Source organism: Brachyistius frenatus, unplaced genomic scaffold, assembly GCF_029030835.1.
Source record: "Brachyistius frenatus isolate BFR_SWC_R1_liver_20210118 unplaced genomic scaffold, ASM2903083v1 Contig_14, whole genome shotgun sequence".
In the NCBI taxonomy this organism is placed as follows: domain Eukaryota; kingdom Metazoa; phylum Chordata; class Actinopteri; family Embiotocidae; genus Brachyistius; species Brachyistius frenatus.
The window spans coordinates 4318901-4340217 of NW_027210613.1; the positions used below are offsets into that span (position 1 = coordinate 4318901).

The 21317-nt window shown below is 40.3% G+C and overlaps 1 long non-coding RNA gene across 1 annotated transcript in view; it reads right to left on the reverse strand.

Annotated features, from left to right (window-relative positions):
• Window positions 1-21317, reverse strand: part of LOC138617887 (uncharacterized) — a 110186-nt gene that overhangs the window by 87530 nt on the left and 1339 nt on the right. Inside the window, exon 2 of the long non-coding RNA XR_011310685.1 lies at window positions 20701-21074. This is a non-coding gene — a long non-coding RNA (uncharacterized lncRNA). The remainder of the gene's footprint in view (window positions 1-20700; window positions 21075-21317) is intronic.

The following is a 21317-nucleotide window of genomic DNA, read 5'->3' on the forward strand; positions in this document are numbered from 1 at the left end:
GTGACCAAATCTACTAAAACAAACAGAAAACATTCACACCACATTTAGGGATTCCTTGACCTTTAAATTATTTACTTTACAGTTTTGCTGCAACTGGCTACATGTTAATATTTGAAACCACAAGCTGCTGTTTTGACTGACGCTGACACAACATCATTTGTTATCATGTAACTTGGCTCTTTGGTATTGCTCCTTTGGTTTCCATAGCAGAGTCACGCTTCACTGGATTTACATGGACTGGCATCAAGCGTGCTTTGACTCTCCATGCTGCCAAACCTGCCACCAGGGATGGCAGGTTACTGAAACAACAAGACACTTACAACTTAATGTGATGGCCTTTAAGTACCTTTTTCACCTAATAAAGTTATCTTATACAATAGAATAGCTTCCATTTTACGCAACACTCGAGAAGGTACTTTTGTATTAGTACATAAACTATCAAGCTAAAGTCAGGAAGCAATGAGTTTAACATAAAGACTAGGATAAAGAAGCAGAGAGAAGCAGTTAGCATGCTTCTGTCCGAAACTAAACACTCTGTAAAACACCTGTAAAATGTACAAACTTTCCATGCAGGTTGTGGCACCGATACCTTGACTTCGATAGAGATTCCTAAACGATATTGTATTTAATACCTATTTCATTTAAATGTATTTTAAGAAAATAATTGACATTACAGTACATATCTTATAGTGTTCATGCAGTTTAGAGGGGAAGAGTGTAACTCAGGTTGTTTTCTGTAGCTGCAATTCACAAATTTCCCTTAAATGCCACATAGACCTCGCCAGCCGCTACTTTTTAAGAATTCCTTTATCTCTAGATAAAACAATTTCCTGATATTCCCTAAAATCCTCTCATGCTTTCAGTCAATGCTAGCTACTCGTGGCTGTGCACAGAGAAGCCCTTGGGGCATGTAACTCAGACAGATATGTAGCCAAAACTGTATTTGAAAAGAGTGAAATAAGACGTCCTAATATAAGATCTACTTAGCTAAGTTGAGACTTAGTAATTGTATCTGCATGGACGGGTCTCCCAAGGAGAATGTATGATAAAGGCTGTGGCTCTCTAACACTGATGAGATTTACTCGGGCATAAACGTTGCAAAAGTCATTCATTTTAAAACTAAATTGTTTTTCAATCGTAGACCATACTGAAGCTATTCAGCCGGTGTTATAAGAATGTCAAAGTTTGGTACCCAGCCCCAGTATTGTGTTTATTTTGTACACATAAAGACATGTAAAAATGAAAATGATGCCATTTCATCGAGAGTTACAGGCTGAAATTATTTTGTAACTATTTCCTGTGACTTTTTGAGTGCATGTGTCCAGCAACCTCACAGTGATAACATTTTATTGCGTCTCCGTCCCCAGTATAAAGCATCTTTTCCTTGGGCATGTAAAAATGGCATTAGTTTATCTTTTCTCTGTTTTTTTTTCTTTTTTCAAAGTCTCATTTACAAGCACTGTCGTACTTAAAAGGTCAAGCTGGACTCACATGCAACATCTCAATGAGACAATCGATTCAAACCCCTTAACCTGGTCACTCAGGTCAGATATATACATTTACAATCATTACAATAACCCCTCAGGTCAAACTGAATTCAATTAAATAATTTATCTCCATACAGCAATCAAATCCATGACCAGGGTAATTATTTGCAAATGAGGGTGTTGCAGTCTTGGCCATTTCATAAAGGAATTTCAGGTAAGAATCTGTGATAATGAAGGGCCACTTAAAACTGAAAATCTTCACTGATCTGTCAAATCACACTCACACACTCATCAAACAATGCATTGTTGGTTTTTTGTTGGTTTTTTTTCATCCAAAATCTAATCTTAAATGGCTAAGAAAGGGTATTTAAATCTAGCAGTGACTGAGCAGCAAGGACAAACATAATGATATGCAATGCATTTGATTTCATATCATCACTAGTAAGATTTTCTTCCCCGGAGCCCCGGACACACAAGCGCACCACAACATCAGTCCTGGTTAATTATTAAGAACAAATTCAATTTAGCCTCACCACTTCACTGACGAGCCCATATGCCTCCTATACCTGAGCCACTTATCGGTTCCATAAGCATCCTGGTGACAAACAATTACACCCACACGTACACACACATTGATTGACCTTTCCCACTGAGTGTTATTAATACATGCAGGTTGTATTAGGAAAGGTTAACGAGCAGTAAGGCCAGCGCCGCTCGCATGGAATACAAACAAGAACAGTACACATGTGACAGTGAGGCCATGGAAACTCTGTGTGCCTTTGAAAGATATTTTTATTTATTCATTACAATAAATGCAATGTACACTGAAAACAATTTCATTGATGGCATTATTAAGTGACACAAGAGGGTGTTAATGGTTGGGAGAAGATTCAGCCGCCATTTGTCATTATCACATCGCGTTTAGACTCTGTCAGCACTTCCTGTTTTATTTTGTATTCCTTCATCCTCAGCGTCCATGTGTGTGTTATTTCCTGCCATTGTTAAGTGTCCCACCGGTCTTTGTTGCCACCTGTGTCTTGTTTTCCCATCAGGTAGTAATATATAGCACGTTATCTGCGTGTTTATTTCCATTTGCGCTATTGTACATTGATGAATTTTAGATTGTGATCCAGCCTGCGTCTTATGTTTTTGTTAGACTGCCTTATTTCTCATTTACCATATTTTTGTGAGTAAGGCTCTCTTTTCCTTGACTTCCTGCCTCAGTGTCGTGCATTTGGGTCCTTCTCCCTCTTATAATCTATTGCCTGAAAATGACAAATGGCAAAATATAAAAATATTAACGCGTGAACAAAATAGTCTGCGCTCTTTGCGAGCTTTCAGACCTTTCAACCTCATTACGTGATTAAAGCATGCTTCTGTCAAGTGAAAATAATTGGTCAAAACTATATTCTCTGTTCACAGATGGTCTTAACTGATTCTTCAGACTTCCCCAGAAAGCTCCATAGGCTAGTAAATATAGGCTTATTAAACTGTATGTATATGTTTAGGCAGTCAGAGCACTTGGTTGAGATTAGTGAAAGATTGTGGTGAGGTTAAATATAGAAAAAGTCTGCAGTGGCTGCAGACGCAAGTTGTTTCTTAACATTTAACCAAAACCACAAATCCCCAAATTTCCCTAAACCTAAACCAAAGTGCTTTTGTTGCTAAAAACTTATCCACAAGAAGGTCCCTGGTCTCAGTCCTACATTTTTACTTGTCATCCCTCTATCACACTTCCCAGCAAGTCAAGTGCATTTCATAAATTTAGTGCTTCATTCATTTAAAAAAAAAAAAAAAGAGAAAATACCGCCTTTGAACAAAATCCAGCAAAATACATTGGGAAAAAAGTGCAGTAATATATGAACGCAATTTCAAGCAAAAGATTGGCATAACAGATTGAATAGAAGTAACCTGGACCCTTAACAAACAAAAAATGAGCAGAAAATGTTTGTTTTTTTCTGTAAATAACACAAGATGATAGATTCACTATGTCTTTATAATGTGAGCAGTTTGTCAGTAAGATGACCAGCACAGAACTTCTGCAAGTGCTAATAGCTACCATATGTGTCATTAAGAAAAGTGCAGTGCTGAGGAAAAACATGTGTGGTTCTACAGAAATAATAGAATATAGATCGCAAATGATCTGAAGCTGGTCTCTTTCTTTCATGCCTGTCCAGAAAATGTCCTGTACATACATATGAAATGACCTGAAATATATCTCTCCCTACCTCCCACATCACAGAGCTCTCATGCATGACGCAGCGCTTTAATGGTTTTGGAAACTACTTGAAAACGTGCAGTCACAAAAATAAATGTAAGTCACAAATGACTTGGAAAGTCTCTCTCTGTTGCTCTATTCCTTTCTCTCTCTCTCTCTCTCTCTCTCTCTCTCTCTCTCTCTCTCTCTCTCTCTCTCTCTCTTTAACTGGGTCAGTGTGATGATGGTGTCAGTGTCTGGACTCAGCAGCAGCATATTTGCATCAGTCATCCCAACTAGACCGTGAAGAGAAGGATTTCCCTGCTCAGCTGTGCCAGTGAGTCAGTGAAATATACCCTCATAAAACCCTGCTGGGCTGAAAAGGGGCCTGAGGATAACTTGGATCCATTTAATGGGCTGAACTTCAGGCTCTTTGCTTTTGGCAATGCAGATACACTGTAAGTGGAAAGTAGCATCCCATGAGACTGATACTTCACATAATGAGGCTTATAAGACCTGAAGACATCATTCCTATGGCAGTTTATAGATGCGGGTTTTTTTTTTTTGAAGGACTGATATAGACATTAGGCCTCTGTCGTGGTGAAAGATCAGTGATTTGTTTTGCCAAATCTGAACAGGAAAAAAGGCTCTAATTTAAACAAAAAGCATTACATTTTCAGCTTCATTTCATTTTTGATGCAATATTTAGAGGGGGTGAATTTCGTTGAATACATTATAAAAATTCAATAGCATTAATTCAAGAGAGGCAGGAAAGACATTCGGGGTTGTGAACACTTGTATGTACTTAAATCTGATGAGACACTCAGACAACCCTCTGGTGTGCATTAAGGTTGGATAAAAACGCAGTGGTGCAGTCAATGCTATGCAACCAAATTCAACCTCTAATTAGGCCTGCTCATCCAAATATAGAAGACTGTGGTTAAAAAAAAAAAAAAACAATCCAGCAGCCTCGGGACATCCCTAAACTTGAAAATTTGGCTGCGTTGGCAACTTTGGGGCTTAATTAATTGAACAGGCAGGCTTGTTGGGTCATATCAAAATAGCTTGGGATACTATTACAAAATTATGATGAGGCTGAACGGTGGTTAATTAAAGTCATGCTGAGAGCCAAGCACAATGCACACATGCTGCATATTCAGTTACAGGTACCTATTCTGGTGCTTTGTCTCGCCTTTCTGACAGATGTACAACATCTTGAACGAAACACAAGTCGGCTTATCATTGGAGTTCGTTTGATGGAAAAACGTAATAGTACATTGTGTGATGACTCAAATGTCATTGCCTAAGTCTGTTTTCGTTTGCGGTCGTCATTTTGTTTCTGCTTTTCTGGAGAGTACACAATATGACACAGACTGATAGGGCATATACACGAATGCAGAGATAATAGTCGCTCTGAGTCATCACCCACCAGCAATCCCTGCCTACGCCCCCCTTTCTCACTCCAACCTCGCCCTCTCTCGCTCTGAAGCCTTTGATTATAATGTGCTATAGTTTGAAATTGATGTGTTTCCTATCTTTATTTTCCCCCAGGAGTTGGGTCAGCTGAGAGTCAACCAACTGGGCCTTGATCCTAAGCTCAGTCTCAGGTAAACTTTCAACTAGAAAAGACCCCTATTGCTACTTTCAACTCTTCATCTCCTCCTCCTCACTGTTGCCAAGTGCTTTGTTGATAAACCTACTTTAGGGTTCACCAGTCTGTCAGAAGATTCTGCTCACGCTATTTGTTGTTGACAAATTTGTGCGCTGGTGTGCATGTGTGTGTGTGTGTGTGTGTGTGTGTGTGTGTGTGTGTGTGTGTGTGTGTGTGTGTGTGTGTGTGTGTGTGTGTGTGTGTGTGTGTGTGTGTGTGTGTGTGTGTGTGTGTGTGTGTGTGTGTGTATACATGTCCATGAACCGGTGTACTTGTCGAATGAGTTTAAATGGCACACTGATATCAGATCTCAATGCAAACTCTCTCTAGAACTTCTCTGATGTGGACTTAAGTTGATGTGATCAGCAGATACACCACACATGCTAAAATACATGATGCTTATTGTCAGAGCAGACTCGCCTCTTCAGACTCAACTTCTGAACAAACTGAGAAATATTTCAAGTGAACCAGTGTTCTCACTCAAACACACACACACACACACGCACACACGCACGCACACACGCACGCACGCACACACGCACGCACACACACACACACACACACACACACACACACACACACACACACACACACACACGCACAGTGCTGTATATACACACAAACACATTTGATCAGTGGTACCACTGGCTGTGCAAAAAGGACAGTTCTTCTGCCAAGGCAACATGCTGCTGGCGAACACTGAGAGGCTGTCATGGAGTCTTCTGCTCACTTAGCACTTCACACAGTCTGTCATACTCTGTGTTACTCACTCAGCAAAAGCTTGAAGCGTGCATCAGTGTTTTGTGTGACAGTCCAAAAAACACAGTCCTGGATAACCTGGAAACAAAGTAAAAGAAACAGGAACATTTATTGTAAGTTTGGAGGTTTAGTTGGAAAAGCCCAGTTTTTAAAATGAGCTATGCCAAAAGGATAGAAAATTCCCCTCAAGAGAATGTTTGATAACTGATGAATGACCCCCGCAGGTAACACAACACTTCAGCTGCACGTGTTTTAATCTGGTTTGCCAAGTGGATGAAATGTTGCACAGTGTTATCCACAAGGGGGCCGCTAATACAGAGTAAATGTTTTGTTTTTTTATTCTCTTAACTTCTCTGTAGCTCGGAGTTAGCATAGTATTTAGACTAAAACAACTGTTCTACATGGCAAAGACACACACACACACACACACACACACACACACACACACACACACACACACACACACACACACACACACACACACACACACACAGAGAGAGAGAGAGAGAGAACAAACACACAGGTACACTCACACATGCTCAGACATCCTTCACTTCCTTTCTCTCCTACTTCCATGTTGATTGTGCTGACACAAATACACCCCCCATCCACTGTTACGCTCACATATGCGCACACACATCAAACATAACTTCTCCTGGCATGCACACAAAGAGACACAAATTCTCCCCCTCTCCATCTCTGTCACATGCACACACACACACACACACACACACACACACACACACACACACACACACACACACACACACACACACACACACACACACACAAAAGCCACCTTACATATGAAAGAAACACCTGATGTTGGACAACTGGAGTTGACTACTACTGAGAGGTGTTACTTTGGTGCCTGCAGTACAGACATTGTGCCCTGTGTGTGTCTGTTTGTGTGTGTCCGTGTGCATAAAATCCAGAAATTTTGAAAAAGAGTGAGCATATACACGCACACATGCTATCAGAGCTCCAACCCACTTCCAAGCATGCAGGATTGCCAGCAGTGAAGGGCAAAACACACACACACACACACACACACACACACACACACACACACACACACACACACACACACACACACACACACACACACACACACACACACACATAATACACAAAGTGTGGCATCAGTTTCACTGCTGACCCTATGGTAGCACCTCACACCGGCGAGCACTGCTCGGCCAAATCTTTTCTCATGTATCTCTTTCAGAATTAAAGTGGATGATGAAAGCATGTGTTTGTATGTGCAGTCAATAATAACATGGTGTTCATGCTTTTACACCATTCATATCATGAATCAGTTCATGCATTACCAGGATCCTGCCTGGTAATTAATACAGCATGTTGAGACTAAATTATGGTTTGGAAGCCTGGATAAGCATAGTCAAAGATCAAAGTGTGTAATCACTTCATTTTACATTTATTATGGATTTAAATAGATGTTGAAGTAATTTGAGAAATTATGGCTGGAGCCCTGGCACAACAGGAAATGAGGGTCTTGTCCCACAGTTTGTGAAAAAACAAAAAGCTGTCAGTTGTTGTTGTTGATGTTGATATATGTTATGAATGTAAAATCCTTTTCAAAAAATACAATCAAATGTGAAAGAAAACGCAAATCCCCTTAAGGGCAGCTTAGATTGGAGATTAAGTGCTTATGTAGGCTTTCATAGAAATTTGCATGCTGAAAAGTGACAATATTTCCCCAAAATTAATAGCGTTGTTTTGTTTTTTCTGATGAGCAGATCTGCAAATGATGCATACACACAAGCCAAATTACAAATAATTTGTCATTTCCACCCCTATCGCACAGCGTCAGCCAGGTGTACAAACTGACTCAGACACACACACACACACAGATACTGAGATTAAAACAACAACCGTGCTTACCACATCGACAAACTACCACAATGTTTCCAACACTTTTAATTACACTGATGGTGACAACTACTGCATATTGTATTGAATCTCAATGAAGACCAAATGTAACACATTGGGTAACAAATGGTCATATATGTATGTACTATTCTCTCAATTGCATTTAGTTGCTGGATCTAATTACATAATCAAAAGACAGCTTTCGCTCCATACGTTACCCTCAAGTCAAAGTTTAATAAAGGCTAAATACAAATGGAAACGTATACATAAAAAGGCTGCTAGCTTCCCAGATGTGATTAATGAAGTGAGAGTCTCAGTCGACCTCTCTCACCTGCACCAAGGCCGTATATGACTAGAGCTGTGGAGCCCTGAGGCATTGGGCATGTTTGAGTGTGTTAATGTGTGACTGAGAGAAAGAGGTATGTGTGTGTGTGTGTGTGTGTGTGTGTGTGTGTGTGTGTGTGTGTGTGTGTGTGTGTGTGTGTGTGTGTGTGTGTGTGTGTGTGTGTGTGTGTGTGTGTGTATGTGTGCTACAGAGTGTGTTTTCATGTGTGTGAATATGCATACTTTTATATGTGTGCATATGTGTGTCTGCGTGTGCACTCCAAGCAACATACCCCGAGGCTGTGACAGACGGACTCTAAACCATGTTACCCACACACCCCACTGCCTCACTTAATAGTGCATGAGATAAGAACATTTGGACTTCAAAATATCCCCCCTCGCCCCTTTCTCTATGGGAAATTGAGTTTTACGGCCCCCCAGTTTAAAACAATGGCTCCAGTGGTTCGGATTGCTGAAAGGAAATGCAGTGTCAACAACTGAGAGATGTCCTCGATCGGTTGAATAGGAAACCTAATGCGACTACAGACACACTCAAGACATCAGTAGCACATTACATGGATGATATTGCACATATATACACAGAGTTAGTACATGCCGTATGTTTATGCACATGCGACGAGTACAGAAAAACACACACATGTAATCATGTAGTGACACAGATACACAGGCGGATACATTGCACATGGACATCAAGAGACACAAATGAGCTGGAGTAGACACAAGGGAAGCAAAAACACACTGCATCACATTGAAATACTGTGTGCAAAATATTAGGCCTGCTGTTTCCATCATAGTAACTCATTAGGTGTGGTCAGTCTGTGATGCAGACTAACACCAATAAACACAATGAAAGATGTGTGAAAAATCTGTATATTTTACTTTTTGCAGGATAAATTCTCATGTGAAAAGCCAGTCTTAAATCAGCAAGCTACACCTTTGCAAATTACCCATTTGAAATAACAATCTGCTCAAACTACATATTAATTTTGGTACCATTTCATTGTTAGTTTGGCATTACTTCAGATAAGCAAATGTGGTAGCCCGAGGATTGAGAAAAGTAATCTGAAACTCATAAAGAAATAAATCATGATCCTTCCTGTGCACGTAAGACGTAATCTGAGGAGGGGAACCTTCTGAAGCAGCAAACTCTCACAGAGATCAGATGAACACGTGTGACACTGCAAGACAGTGACTCAGTCATCAAGAGACAGAGGCAGTGGACACCTGCTAAAAGAAGGGCTGATCAACAAGCCATTGTGGTCACAGAAACCTATAAAGGCTGACAAAAAGAAATAGAGAGAGAGTGAAACAGGCCTTAATAAAAATCCATCACTGGTAAGAAGACACTTGAGCACATTATGCTCAAATGCTGTGATGCAGACAGGGAGAGGTAGAGAGTGGGAGGAAGAGGCAGACAGAGAGACACAGCCAGAAACATACAGAGGGAGAGAAATAGAAACAGACAGGCAGCCAGCCAGGGAGGCAGCCAGAGATCAAGAGAAATAGTGAGGAAGAGAGGAAAAGACAGACAGGCTTCCCAACTGTGACAGGCGGGCTGCACTGGCGCAAGGAAACTCTAAATGCAAATTCTGAAAGACAGCAATACATATCAGCATGAAGCTGAGGGAGAGAAGACAAAGTCAAAGTGTAACTAGAGGGGAGAGAAAAAGAAAAAGTGAGTGAGAGCTTGAGCTGATGAGAGAGACATCCACACACGGACTGATGGAGAGTGCCTAACTCAGCAGGGATTCTTATGTTCTTGTCTAAGGGCACAGTCTAACTGGGAAAAAATACTCCACATGACAAGGACAAGTTGTCTTTCCTCCACACCCTCTTTAGTTTTCATTCTGAGACTGAAAAAGTCTGTAAAACAGCTTGTCACCGTCAGCCAACCAGATTACCAGCAAACCACACTGTAAGAAGTGACTGCACCAAACCAGCGACTTTGATGGATTAATAGTTTTTACAAGGGCATTACAAAGAGATGAATCTAGCTTTTGCTGACTATGTTCCAGAATGCACTTTTGAAAAAATAATGATGCCACTTTTTTTTTTTTTTTTATCAAATGAGATGCTTTTTGCTTTCACAAAGTTTGACAGAATATTTTTAGATTCTTTGGAAGCTCCAGGGACAGATGAATCAGCACAAAGTGACAGCACATTATCAGTCTAAGACAGATTGAGTTCCACTGAGACGAGTAAAATACAAACCTGTGTCTAAAAGTCTAGAGTTTCCCTTTCAAGTGAATGCAAATTGCTACCTAAAGTTTTGAGGAAGAATGTTAACATTTGAGGCTGGCATCGATGTCATTGTCAAATTTGCATTTCTGTCTAGCATCATTTCTGTCAGTGTGGAGCAGAGTGAACTGGCGGTGAACTGAAGAGGAGGCTGGCGCAGTGCTCGCACTGTCTTTTGTGGCAAGGCAGCATTTCACTGTGTGTCTGTGTGTGATAGAGAAAATAAGACGGAGAAATTAAGTCGGAGGGGGAAAAAAGGCAGAGAGGAGGGGAAGGCACCAGGGAAAGAAAGAGAGAATAAATTAAAGGGGGGACAGATAGTAAGACATGCGGTAAAATGGACAGAGAAAGTGTTGGAAAAAGAAAAGAGTAAACACCTATTTGCAAGCGTCCTTGTGTCTGCATGCTTTCATGCTGAATAACTTTGTGTCTGAGTGGCCACAGTTCACTGTGTCAGCAGCTCTCATTACCACACACATAGCTGAGGACATCAGAGAGCTTACTAAGTAGCTGGTAAAGCGGCCTCTGTCTATCTGCATACAAACAACAGCAGCACAGAGACCGACGTGTGCGCGCACGCACACACACACACGCACGCACACACACACACACGCACACACACACACGTACACACACACACACGCACGCACACACAACAAACACAAACGACAGAAAGAAAAAAAAAGAGGCTCACAAATGAACACAGAATCGATATGCATGAAACACTTACACACTCATGCATATGCATGGCCCCGAGGCTGGAAGTGGATTATCTACCAAACCCAACTGAAAAGTTGCCTAAATGATGCACAAGGATTAACTTTGTATTTGCAAAAATATGCAGATGATTCAGATTTTTATTTTCGCCAGCATGAACCCAGTCAGAATCATCTAGGCTGCCTGAAGTAGTGATATGAAAGCAGGTAGTTTGTAATAAAAGTGAATGAGTCATGAATAGACAATTGAGTTGCATGTGAGCATTCTTAATTCCCTCTATACCAATTAAGGTACGTACATGGGCCCACTTTAATTTGGAAAAAGAGCAAATTAGACTTGAATATAACAAAGATCTAGTGCAGCAGTTTGTTAACTCTTTGTAACTGGTTAACGAGCAATGAAGAGGTAAGTAACGTTGATTGTTAAACAGTAAATGTTTAGTGAGGGTTTCAGTTTTGGATTATTATCTCACTGTTTTCTGATTTCCAAGAAAGGACGGTGCATTGCGTAGTCACGTGTAAGTCTAGCCTGTGACAGCTATCTGAAAGCTAACACTACTTGTCTGTCACAGTGTGCTGGGTAACTGGCTAATGCATAATTGAAAGCGTGACTCATGCTTACTCAGTTCATTTCTCATTTCTCAGCTGAAGATGAAGCCTTGACCTTATCTGGGGAAAAAAAAAAAAGAAAAAAAAAAGGGGGGTCTATATGTGATTCAGCGCTGGATTAAAGTGGAGGTGTTGTGAACACTGCCAAAGGCTGTACAACAAACGCAATATGTGGGCTGGGTTTACAAATGTGCGTGTGTGTGTGTGTGTGTGTGTGTGTGTGTGTGTGTGTGTGTGTGTGTGTGTGTGTGTGTGTGTGTGTGTGTGCGTGTATGTGTGTCAGTGTGTGTTTGTGTGTGTGCTAATTTCAGTGATTGTCACACACACACACATACTCTACACACAGATTGAGTCCGAATCTAATTTTATTCAGCAAGGACATTTACAAGTACCATGAATTTGACCTTGTGAACCAGCGCTGGCAACACAGCGTAGTACAGAATAGCCAACAGCTGACGCATAGTAATGAGATGCATAATAATAAGAGCAGGGCATGACTTGGCCTTATTCAGCCACATTCCCAGCAGAGATTACACATTGACCTCTTATGAGAAGGCCTAAAAAGAAATATGTCAACCTTTATTCTCTATAAAAGATCTTTAAAAGCCTCATTTTAAAGTTGCAATCTGGATTTTATGACCTTTTACAAATGTGACAAATGCGCATTATTAGAGGATGACTACAGGGGAATGCCAAACTATACATATTTATTTCAATGAGAGTCCTGATTGTTTTAAACTGCTTTCATATTAAATACAACCCCCCCCCCCCTGCTGTGTGTGGTCCCATGTTTTATGAGAAATTGGGCTTGTATCCACCAGTGTCCATCATACAGTCTGTACCCAGCTTGGAGCTACTACATTATTGAGAGCGGCACATTTACTTGGGCTTATTCAGCCTATTTCCGAGCACTCAGATTATGCCTTGCACTGGACTGGAAAATCGTGTCAATGCAGATACTCTTACGGGAAGGCTTTCGGTCTGAGGCATAATCTGCCTCCAGGAAGCCCAACTTTTTACATTCACCATCACACAGCTATAAGTAGCACACCCTTACACAGAGATTCCTGTAGATGGATGACCTCTGATGCAAATCATAAAATAATTTGGCAATCACTGATAAAAATTTGAGTCATCTCACAGTGTGTTATCATGCAGCATGGTATCAGCAAAATTTGCATCCTAGAACAGAATAATATTTGGATGGATGGATAAATGAGTGGACAGGAAGAGATGTGTTAATGGGAAATGTTCATCTTTCCAAATTTATCATAACAAAAGATGTTTCATATATTGAAATGCATCTAAAAAAAAAATGTGTGCATATCAAATTAATTTGAGAGGGAAGACCAAAAAAGCAGCATGAATCCTGGTCCAGCTGACATGTTCAGGTCTGGGCGTTGTCTCCTATCACCAGCTGTCGACATGTGATCCGTTATCTCCTCGAGGGTCAGACACAGCACTGAGTCCGATGAATCAGAGATCTTAGTCCTATGCTGTAATCTTGATTTTTTTTAAAAAGTATAATGTTCCTAAAAGCAGAGTTTGTTTGTATGCATGCACAAAGGAAGAAAGAGGTGTGTTGGACCCACAAAGGCAGAGACTGGGACAGTTTAAAGTCTGATATCTCAGCTCGTGTTACACAGCATAATCTGTTTTATCACACTGGACTAAACTCAAAGATATCTCCATCAAAACAGATCAGCTTCAGCACGAGTCAACCACAGTCCTGACAAAGTGCAAAGGAAAGATGACACAAGATAATATTTTGGATAAGCCCGCTTAGATATAACTGCCCCAACCCTGATAGGTATATAGCACACATTGTCAAATAAACACACACAAAAATATTATTTCAGGTATTAAAAAAAAAAAAAAGCATCCTATTTAATAATAATATGTCACCTAACTCTAATCTGACAGCTATATCTGAACAAGATTACTTCTCCTGGCAAAACCTTCCTGAAAATAGCTCTAAACTCTAAAATAACCACAGTGCACCATGGATTAGCATTACAGTAGTAAAACAGTACGATATCAAATTGAAACATCTGTTTTATATTGAGTTTTCTATCTGAAGTTACCAAGCCAGGCACAAGCTGTTGGCTGTTGGAGGAAACAATAATTTACTATGCTTGGTCTCATTAAATAAGTGAAGACAAATGATCTAAAAACAAATGCAGGAAAGAAAGAAAAAAAATCTTAAGTGACACTTCCAGGGCAGCAGGATTGGAGTTTGGTGCTCATTTATTACATTCCTTCATGGTTTTACATCACTGTAGATTCACAGTCATCCTCCTGTGCTTTTATCACTTCATAAAATATAGTTTCTATTTTGCTGTGATCGTTTTTTTGTTTTGTAAAATAAATATTTTAAATAATTACTGTCAAAACATTACAAGTCCTCAGGAAATCAAAGGATGACAGTTTCAAACAGAACAGGAGGCTTTAATTTTCCTTTCAGTTTACAAGGTTTAGTTTGCACTCAACTGTTTGGGGGCTGACAGTTAAGGGATGCTACTACCTAATATAGAGAAACATCACTCTCTGGCTGACAGAAGGATTTTGTAGAGGAAAATGTGGAAAGGTGACAGAAAATTACTGTATATTTGTTTACAAAAACAAATGGAGGTAAGAATCCTCTCTAGCCTTATCACTTTTCCCAAATTATACATAACCTGGAAATATGAGCAGTGCAAATTTGAGTTTGAAACCTTCAACTCCTGCCACCCGACCAAGTTTACGAATAAGACCTCCTCATATGGATATAGGTCTGGGATGTGAAGCCAATGCAGAAGTACCTTAAAGTGCAATCCAATTGAGGGCCACTTGAGTCTGGCTCCAAAAAACACAATGGCTCCAATAGACTCCCATTCAAAAAGCACTTTTCTCCTAAACTCCGTCAATAAGTCAGTTTTTGTTTTTTCCACAAGTCATTATGGTGTTGATATATAGTTGAATTCACTCCTTTTGACCAGTGTTGACATGTTTTTCATTGCCACTTGGTCCACCTGTGAAACTGCTGTATGTCTTCATAAACTCAGAGCAAAGCAGCAATTGTAGTCCTCCTTCTCTGATGCTTGACATATACATAATAGGCTGTGCTTAAACTTGTGCCAAAGAGTTAGAAGGATAACTCTGTACGGAAAGGAGGAGTGGTACACTCAGATCATGTACTCCTAAATAAGACTGAATACGCAGCACAAAGGGCAGTCCAACCGTGCACTAATGGTGGGTCTTACTCTGCACCAAGTTGATGGTCTGGAAAAACAGAGCCAGCTCAGTCTAGGTTTAACCCCAGGACACTGGCCTGCTTGGCTGCAAGGTGGGTCTCCATCATTGGCAGCTTTTGTCTCAATAACCTGGTGTTGAAGCGTCCTCATTCACTGTCGTCTGGCACCGCTACGGATCAATTAGCTCGAGACAGATGTCGTTTCAATTAGGATGCACAATAGAGCACCTGACTGAGAGTTCTCTGCTTTACTCAGACACGGCATGAGCCTGTTTGACACCCAACTAGATCAACTGGGGTCACTTCGCTTTGCTTGTGATTTTCAAAATGCAAAAGAAGAAGAAAGATTTCTATTAAACTATTTACTAAAAACAAAAGAAATAGAAATCAGCCTTGCAGTTGCAATATTTAGTGATTGGAGAGAATAGCAACCAAACAATACAGTTCTGGCTGTGAATGGAAATGAAAAGCATCATGAAAAAAACAGAAGTTAGTGCACATAAATAAAGCTGTCACCAAAGTGATTTACTCAGTCTTAATCATGTTATCAAACCACAGTCAATCACAGTATTAAAGCCTACAAGCACTAATATCACTTGACTACGTTTACTGCGGTGTTGATCCACAAATGACGTGTGTGTGTGTGTGTGTGTGTGTGTGTGTGTGTGTGTGTGTGTGTTTGTGTCTATAAAATCACAGCTCTGTAATCTCTTAACTACCAGAGAATAACAGATTTGTCTGTGATGAAATCCCCGTCTTTACACATACGTCTGTGTTCCCACCAGGAAAGTCTATATGTTTATGTTCCCATGTGAGCATTCCTTATGCATGCCTGTCCGTGTGTGTGTGCATGTGTGTGTGTGTGTGTGTGTGTGTGTGTGTGTGTGTGTGTGTGTGTGTGTGTGTGTGTGTGTGTGTGTGTGTGTGTGTGTGTGTGTGTGTGTGTGTGTGTGTGTGCGTGCGTGCGTGTGGAGCAGATTTAGCTTTGATAAAACCCCCGTCTTTAGAGGGATTATCAGTCCATCCCCAGACAGCAACATGCTGTGCATTTATGGAGTAATAAGTTGATCTGTAATAGACAGACAGACAACTGGCTAAACCTGTTATTGGAAACTGTGTCCCTATATCTATACCTGGGCTGGGGAAAAAAGAGGACTGGAAAGCAATATCTTAGAGACCGTTAGACCTGCTGCGCAGACACACCATGTGAGCTGTCATCCAGTGAATTCTGATTTGGCGCTCATGTGTTTTCTGACTGATTTGTCATGCAATTGTCTCCAGTTTGGTTTTGACTTCTCTAAATTCCCAGAGGGCAAATGTGCATCAGACATAAAAGTATAAACACGTAGTGCGGCACAGAACAAGACATTAGCATTTAAACCCAAACACAAAACAATTAAATAGAATTTTAAAGTCCTGTCCTCATTTTTCCTCAGAGATTCTAAGTGGCTATTAAATGTTGTCTCTGTCGTAGCTTTCCCACTAAAATGATTTCACCCACACTATTTTTGTACACGATCTGCCCGTTATTTCTCATTGCAGGATGTGGGTATTTAAAAGTGGGGCAGAATCCCTCAAAAGGTCACATGTTTAGATGCAGGTTGAGTAGTTTTCAGGTCAAAGCAGCAAAATACATCTGCACAATTATTATATTCCAAAACAAACCTCCTGAGCTCGTAGCTTTAAATGTTACCTGTCTGATGAAAGTGTTCCAGTTATATGTTTTTTATACCGTATGTCTCAAAGTTGAAAAATGAAATGATTCCTCCACTCGCGACTACTTCTCTCACCACAGTCCTGGTGAGAGGCATACCATAAACTGAAGAAAGGCTGATACTGTAAAGCTTATCTGCAATATGCTTGTACTTTTCACCTCTCTTTCTCACTCGATTCCTCCTCTCAATCTGCATCCCTACATTTCCTCTCTTTCCCTTCCCTTTCTTTCCTGTCCATCATTTATCCCAATGTCTCTTCTTTCTGCTTCATCTCCCTGTGCTCCCTCTCTATCTCTTCATCCCCTCCTTCAAATGCTCTGCCTTGTGCGCAGTCATAAAGAAATAATTTATTCCTGTCCCCCAGTGCTGGTATGTATTAGCATGCCAGCAAAGCACGTTGACTTATCTCGCGGCTACAGGCGCCGAGTGGTAAAACTAAGCTCTGATAGTTTGCAACAGGATGACCACAGAATGCCTGTAGTTTGGAGAATTAGGACTGTCGTCACGATTAGTAATGGTGGGCCTAATGTTTTACTGCACTGTAATTCACTCTACTGTACACACTGTAGTGTCCTGCATGACTCACTGATACACACAAAAGGAACATCAATCTAAATTCAGCTGGTGAAGAAAATTAAACAAAATTATTATTGCTGTGTTTTGTTTTTTGTTTTTTTGGCATCTTGCTCATCTTAACTGACTTTCTTTTTTTTGTGTCAAGTCTCATAGTGCACAACACATACAAAATCTGTCTGAGCAGCTGTTAAGCTTTAAAGATTCCACTCAAAATGTATTTGCCCATCTGTCGTAAACATAAGTTATCAGTGTAAAAATAGTAGCAACTCAATTGTGTAATCATAGCTGGAGATAGGTCAACAGTGTTGCGTATGTTAGTATTAAATGCTGCAGAAACAGATCAGACCGTAACTGGTATTTGCTGTCATTTTGTTGTTTGATGAACCAGAAAATACAACTAGTGTACACATAAATGCATTGTTGGGGGACTACAAGCTGCAATGCCCACGAGCTACATGCAATGAGTGGTAAAAATAAACCTGATAACTTTCCTGAGGCTGACCACAGGATGTCAGAGAGAATTAGGCTTAGGGTAGTGATTAGTTACTCTAGGCCTAATGTTGTATTCTAGTCTTATACACTTTGCATAACATCGGTCCAGTTTACGGAAATGTTGGGCGTTACACTGGATGAGGATTATTTAAACATGTTTATGTCTGTAGAATGGGTTTCACCGAGCCTATAAGGTAGACTGCATTGCTCCAACACTGTAACATGATTTGTGGCTCTCATCAGACTTCACCACAAAGATAAATTTACTTTATATTAGTGTGATAGCAAATAGCGATGAATGGGATATTATGGTGACACAGATTTAGTTGTATATGTGCTGCTAAGAAAGGGAGGGTGTTAAACGATTAATGAGATGGATATTAAACTTCAGAAGAGGAAGATGCCACAGATTAATGTTGTCCTGTGTAACCCAGTGGATTAGGTTTGGACGAGGAGCTCCCACTGGGACCGCTGTACAAAAGAATGTATGCTCTCATGAAGCGTCCGCCAAATGGCAAATGTTAGGAAGACTGCGCCGTACTTGATAATAGCATTAATGATAAGCAATGTAATTGAGCTGCACACAGTGGAGCATGCTGTATTGTAGGAGAAAGCATGCCACTGCAACGCCTATTAAAAGCTCAGTGCTAGGCCTGTCATAATGATTAGTTATGTTAGAGATGATGTTTCTGTTTCATTCACCAGTCCATTTTCTGGGTGCTGGATTGAATCTGCACACTTGTTATCCAATGCATCATGGGTGTAAAGCAGGCCAGGTGTAGATATGAGCTTAATCTGCAGAGCTTTAGATCCATTTACACATTACATCAAAGAGAAAATGATTTTTCTTAAATAAAGCTATCCTGGATGCACCTGCAATAGTAATAATAATGCAGACATCATCCAGTTCAATTCAAGATACACCAGCGGCGCAAAAAAAGTTGCAATTCAGGAGTCGCTATAGCACATATTAAGGTTAGGATCCCTGCGTGTCTGGATGGTCTCTATCTCTGTCGCTCTCTAATCCTACGGTACGGTAGATGCATGACTCATCAGCACCTACTCTACCACTGACCTAGATCTGTCCCACCTGCGTGTCATGGTGCTGACCGACCTTGATTCCCACTGATCCAGTCATTTCAAAGCTGTGAACTGAGTCTGTGCCACAAGAGCAGCAGAAGGCGTGTAAATACCGTTCTCCCTAAGTCTTAAAACTCGTCGGTTGACAAGTGTATTTAATTTGTTTTTAAGATGACATAGATACTGTCAGGTACACTTATGCTTTTTTATCTTCTGACCTGATAGTTGCAAAGTCACCTTTCATCTTTTTTTTTTTTTAAATATAATTTAGCCTTTTTTATACTTCACCAATAGTTTTGTGTCTATAATTTAGCATTTATTAATTGAATGCTATTGGAATCATGAAATACAGTGCATCTGTATTTTTTTTGGTTGGCTTTAACCCCTCATATATTTTTCTTTAAAATTGATTGTCTGAAAGGCTGATGTATTTTTGGCTAATAATTCATGTTTTATAAAAAACGAATCTCTCTGAACTCCATAAATTGTTCCTTGCATGCTGTTTGCTTACAGAGATAAACAATTAATTTCCGAGGCTACACGGTAGATTAATATCAGCGCACACAGCCAGCAGCCACATCCTTATATATCTGCCTCTCTCTGCTGCACAGTAAAGCATTGTGAAAATGTGATGCTGCAGGACCATGTGGGCTGCCATGCCCAAAGAGGCTGGAGGCGGAGCTTGGATGCTGACAAGTAACAGTTGTATGCTCTCATTGGCTGTCAGTGACATCATTGATAAGGGGCTGCAAAGAGAGAGAAAGGAGTGAATGTCGCTCTCTCTCTCTCACTTACTAATAGTATAGTGTAAGTAAAGGTTCCGAGGGACGCTTGCATTTTCTTTGAATTAGTTGCTGCGACAGCATTAGACATAATACTAAAGCACCTTCTTCGACGAGATGCTGTCACGCATGTCCTGTCCCCTAAATGAACTGAATAGTTTGACGAAGTAAAGCCATGTTGCCACTATATTGCAGATCAGATCGTAATACATGCAACTTTAGAACAACTGTAAATCAAACACTAATATCAGAGAACATTTCAAAATCATACACAAAACTGGTAATGGACACTTGAATTAAGTCTGCTACATGTGACAATATATGACTATTCAGGGCCATGCATGCCATTTATACGGACATTAAAAGATTAAAAAAAAAAAAAAAACTGATGAGGTACTGGCTCATACTTAATTGTACAAATTTGCATTAGATCGAATCAGCCTTTAATATGTTATTTTATCAAACAGATGAGAGGTCATGTGTCAGAAACTTTGAAAACGTTCTATGTTTATTAAGAGACTTTTGGCATTTTACTGACTGAGTGTGTACCACATTCCACAAGTGTGAAAAATCAACTCTTACTTGTGGCATCACTTAACAAAACAGCAGACAATAGCATTGTTTCTGTACAGTATTGATTGTTTAAACTGCTTAAGCAGCGCAACTTCTCCCTTAATTCAGCTGCTATATAGACAGGATGACGTGTTTGTGTGTGTGTGTGTGTGTGTGTGTGTGTGTGTGTGTGTGTGTGTGTGTGTGTGTGTGTGTGTGTGTGTGTGTGTGTGTGTGTGTGTGTGTGTGTGTGTGTGTGTGTGTGTGTGTGTGTGTGTGTGTATGTGTGGCTGGGGATTGGACAGCTGTACCAGCCCTGCAAACAAGTGGTTGAACAAGTGCCACATCGCACATCCCACTAAAAAGTAATATTACCTACCCATGCGGAGGGCCGAGGAGGATCAGAAATGCAATATCCTGCTATCCCGGGGACTTTGGCCCAGGCCGTGTCTTGTAGAGAGACATACTACACATTTTTTATAATCCTCAAAGTGTCTCCATGAGTTTCAGATTTCCAAGTGTGCCTAAAATGCAATCCGACTGGCACTGCTGCTGCTGAAGTCTAAATCCTTATGAGATAAGTCTTCACCTTCTCCAAAAGAAAACTGCATAGGCTCTTAATCCTCCTCTTCGTTTCAAGAGTTGCTTGATAGGTGACTCTGTACATCTTCCATGTGATTTCCACATATTTTTATTTCCTTAACCTCCCACGGCAGGAAATGCTTTGCTGGGTAATCTCTGTTAAAATCCCACCTAGGGACAGTTTCCAGAGAAATGAAGAAAAAAAAAAAGAGATTGAGAGCACTGTAGGGAAAACTTTATGTCAATGCAACAACAAATTTGCTCTTTGCATAAAACTGATAATAAAACAGAATATTAAATTAAATTTATATGTTAAATTATATCCGATTAACACTTTGGGTGTGAATACGCAGTGTAAAAAATGGTATTAGTGAGAGGTGAATGGGAAATTAGTTTTTTAAAAGTTGTAATACA